The sequence below is a fragment of the Eumetopias jubatus genome, unplaced genomic scaffold (genome assembly GCF_037043125.1).
Source record: "Eumetopias jubatus isolate StellerSeaLion01/CBP00866 unplaced genomic scaffold, mEumJub1_p1.0 scaffold_10, whole genome shotgun sequence".
Taxonomy (NCBI): Eukaryota; Metazoa; Chordata; class Mammalia; order Carnivora; family Otariidae; genus Eumetopias; species Eumetopias jubatus.
In genome coordinates, this window is record NW_028274816.1 from 60,910,351 (window position 1) to 60,914,324 (window position 3,974).

The following is a 3,974-nucleotide window of genomic DNA, read 5'->3' on the forward strand; positions in this document are numbered from 1 at the left end:
AGGGAAAGAGGCAGAGGGAGAGGGAGAAGCAGGCTTCCCGCTGAGCTCGGGGCTCGATCCCAGGACCCTGGGATCATGACCTGAGCCGAAGGCAGACGCTCAATGACTGAGCCACCCAGGCGCGCCAACAATTTAAATTCTTCTGATGAGATTAGGGAATTCTGTCTTTCTTCCGCAGCAGAAATGGCAAAGCCTGTGTACACTGGGATTACAGCTCGTGAGAACAAAGGGCTGACAGTAGGGACTCGTGCAGCAATTAGTACAGAGGTGTTCACCACCCACAACTGAGATTATCAAAAAGAGCCAAAAAAATGTAAAACATAGAGGAGAGGGTATGAAAAGAACAAAGGTGCTCGACAGAACACGGACAGTTGGAGTGACTTTGGTGTCAGGGGAGGCTCTCAGGGAGACCTTGGTCCTATGAATGTATTGGACCAGCTGCCTATGATGGTACAGGATGAATACCATGGAGCCACATGAGTCCCAAACACAAAACATCGGAAAGGATATCAATACTGTGTATCAATACTGCATCACCAGTCACAAACATAGGAAAAATAAAACGTACCAGTATGTGGAGGATCCAGCAGAGGATCCTGAAGGGCCAAATGTACTTCAGGATTTTCACATTGAGCTCTGCCCACATGGAGTGTCTGGGGCTGATGGTGATGGCCTTGAAGGCACTCAGGAGATAGGTGGTACCAATGGTCACACCCCTGGCCACTCTGTGAATGTACAAAACAAGTCTGCATCCAAAATAATTGGGGACATGTCTTAACCCAAAAGCTGCCACTGTCCCTGGGATTCCTCTGGAAAGAATGACAAAGGAGTTGGCTACAGCCAGGTGCCTGAGAATCAAATCCATGGACCTTAGCTTGCATCCACTGAAAGAAAGGGACCTATAATGATATAAGAGTGAGAAATTCCCCCAAACTCCAACAACTATCCGGAATAGGGAGATCATTGCAAATTTCAAATCCGGGGAGGCTATCCTCTCATTTTCCAAGGACTCCACATCAAAATGCACAAGCAGAGGTTACTGTACAGAAACATGAGTTGTGGGCTACATTTTTCATGGAAACAGAAATCCCCAAGCCTCCATGTCCCACTCTTCTTCCAAGAATTCATTTTTATAATGTATGTTCTTCATTAAGACATTTGCCAAGTTTGATGTGTATCTTGTCATAGCACCTACATACATCACTGTTATTAGTGCTTTACATACCCTAACATTTAATATTCACAAGTTTGTGAGTTAGAAACTAAAATTATTGTCCTTTACAGACAAGGGGAATTTAGCTAGAGGGAAGCTGTGACTCACTTACATAGCATTGTAGTCAGGGACCAAACCTAGGAAGCCTCATTACAGTGACACTGGTGCTTACTATCATAACCATGCTCTCATAGCTACCTCATTTTGATTATCTATACTATTTCCACATTACTTTATAACAGTCTTTTTAAAGTTTATTTTCTATAAGCTTTGTCGTAATAATTTCCCATTTGTGGGCACCTGGGTGGCTCAATTATTAAGCGTCTGCCTTCGTCTCAGGTCATGATCCCAGGGTCCTGGGATCGAGCCCCGCATCGGGCTCTCTGCTCCGCGGGAAGCCTGCTTCTCCCTCTCCCACTCCCCCTACTTGTGTTCCCTCTCTCGCTGTCTCGCTGTCAAATAAATAAATAATAATTTCCCATTTGTCTATGTATTTATTTTATATTCTGAGAACACTTTTGAATGAAGATTCAGAGATTTTAATAAATGTAGATGCATTGAGTGATTTTCCATGTTTTGATTGGATTTATTGAAGATGGAGCAATATAAAGATGTTAACAGAAAGAGCTACTTCGTTTTTTGTTGGGAACTAAGCACAATGGCAATAATCACAGAAATCATTGCACAAAATTAAAGTGTGCCCTAAATTATGGAAGGTGACATAGTATAAGTGACAAAATACTTTAGGGTAGAAATTAATTTAATACTTATTATAGTATTGGGGCATCTGGGTGCCTCAGTCGGTTAAGCACCTGCCTTCGGCTCAGGTCATGATCCTGGGGTCCTGGGATCGAGCCCCATGTCCAGCTCCCTGCTCAGCAGAGAGCCTGCTTCTCCCTCTCCCTCTGCCTGCCACTCTGCCTACTTGTGCTATCTATCTGTCGAATAAATAAATAAAATCTTTTTAAAAATACTTATTATAGTACTATAGTATATATAGAGAGACTACAAGATTATTAGAAAAACTAACTGAAACTCTAGTATTTGATTTGGGAAAGCTATTAAAGTGTAAAAAAATATGCTACACGTGATTTGGAGTCATGAAATCTTTTGCATTGAATAAATTGAAATGGGTAAGAGATGAATAGAGAGCATGGTCATAATATATATTGGAATTTTTTTTTTAAGATTTTATTTGTCAGAGGGAGAGAGCACAAGCAGGAAGAGTGGCAGGCAGAGGGAGAAGCAAACTCCTCACTGAGCAAGGAGCCTGATGTGGGACTTGATCCCAGGACCCTGAGATCATGACCTGAGCTGAAGGTAGACGCTTAACCAACTGAGCCACCCTGGCATCCCTATTGGAATGGTTTTAATCCAGAAAAACACAGCACAAGAAACATTTAAGCTTTAAAATTGCTGAAGTCCTAATTGTTTTTCTGCTGTCTGAAAACTTCGTTTATGACATTAAAGGACCTTTCTTAATTTCAGGTGGAAAAATCATCTCACTGTGATCAAAAGACCACAGATATTTTTAGTAGACACACATTTTACCATCTCCATTAAGGACATCACAAACAAATTACAGAGAAAATAATTCTATTTTTTTAAGGTTTTGTTTATTTGACAGAGAGAGACACAGCAAGAGAGGGAACACAAGCAGGGGGAGTGGGAGAGGGAGAAGCAGGCTTCCTGCTGAGCAGGGAGCCCAATGCAGGGCTCGATCCCAGGATCCTGGGACCATGATCCGAGCCAAAGACAGACGCTTAATGACTGAGCCACCCAGGCGCCCCAAATAATTCTATTTTATTGCAATTCAGCCACACTCTTCCTGCTGAAAATTGAACAAATCAATTAGCTCCATCATACTTATTATGAAGGTGTTCAGTACAAGCCTCCCCAAAATGTGCCACTTTGGCATATGGATTAGTTTAAGCCAAAGTCAATAAGACCCAAAAGATGCAGAAGAGCTTTTACTTTCTCTTAATGACCTAAAAGAATTCAGATAGGGGGCCTGGCTCCGAAGGAGAGCTTTTACCAGAGATATCTTTTATTTGGAAGACCTTATTTGTATGGCAGGGCGAACATCTAATTACCAAACACCTGCTCTTCTCATCCTGTCAATTACCCTCCTCCCTTTGGAAGCCCCAGGATCCTATCATATTCCTTGGCTCAGGATGGCAAATAAACCTCAGTTGCCTGACTTGTTCTGGGGTCTCATATTCTTACGGGGCCCCTGTATGTAATCAAATTTGCTTTTCTCCTATTAATCTGTCTTATATTCATATGATTATTAGAGCAGCCAAAGAACCTATAAGGGTAGAAGGAATTTTTTTCTCCCCTTCCCAACAATCATATGCACAGAACATAATTACATTCCTCCTGAAATACACTCTGTGAAATTTGCATATCATTATTAGCTATTAGATTAATTTCCAAGTTACAGTTTTTGGGTTTGTTTGTTTGTTTGTTTTTTTAAGATTTTATTTATTTGACAGAGAGAGACAGCGAGAGCAGGAACACAAGCAGGGGGAGTGGGAGAGGGAGAAGCAGGCCTCCCGCTGAGCAGGGAGCCCGATGTGGGACTCGATCCCAGGACCCTGGGATCATGACCTGAGCCGAAGGCAGACACTTAACAACTGAGCCACCCAGGCGCCCGTTTGGTTTTTTTAATGTAGGCTCCACACCCAGTGTGGAGCCCAACACAGGGCTTAAACTCACAACCCTAAGATCAAGATCTGAGCTGAGATCAACTTTCAATGTG

At 42.4% G+C, this 3,974-nt stretch overlaps 1 pseudogene; it reads right to left on the reverse strand.

Annotated features, from left to right (window-relative positions):
• Positions 1-271: 271 nt before the first annotated feature.
• Positions 272-973, reverse strand: LOC148163285 (vomeronasal type-1 receptor 2-like; annotated as a pseudogene).
• Between the last annotated feature and the right edge of the window lie 3,001 nt (positions 974-3,974).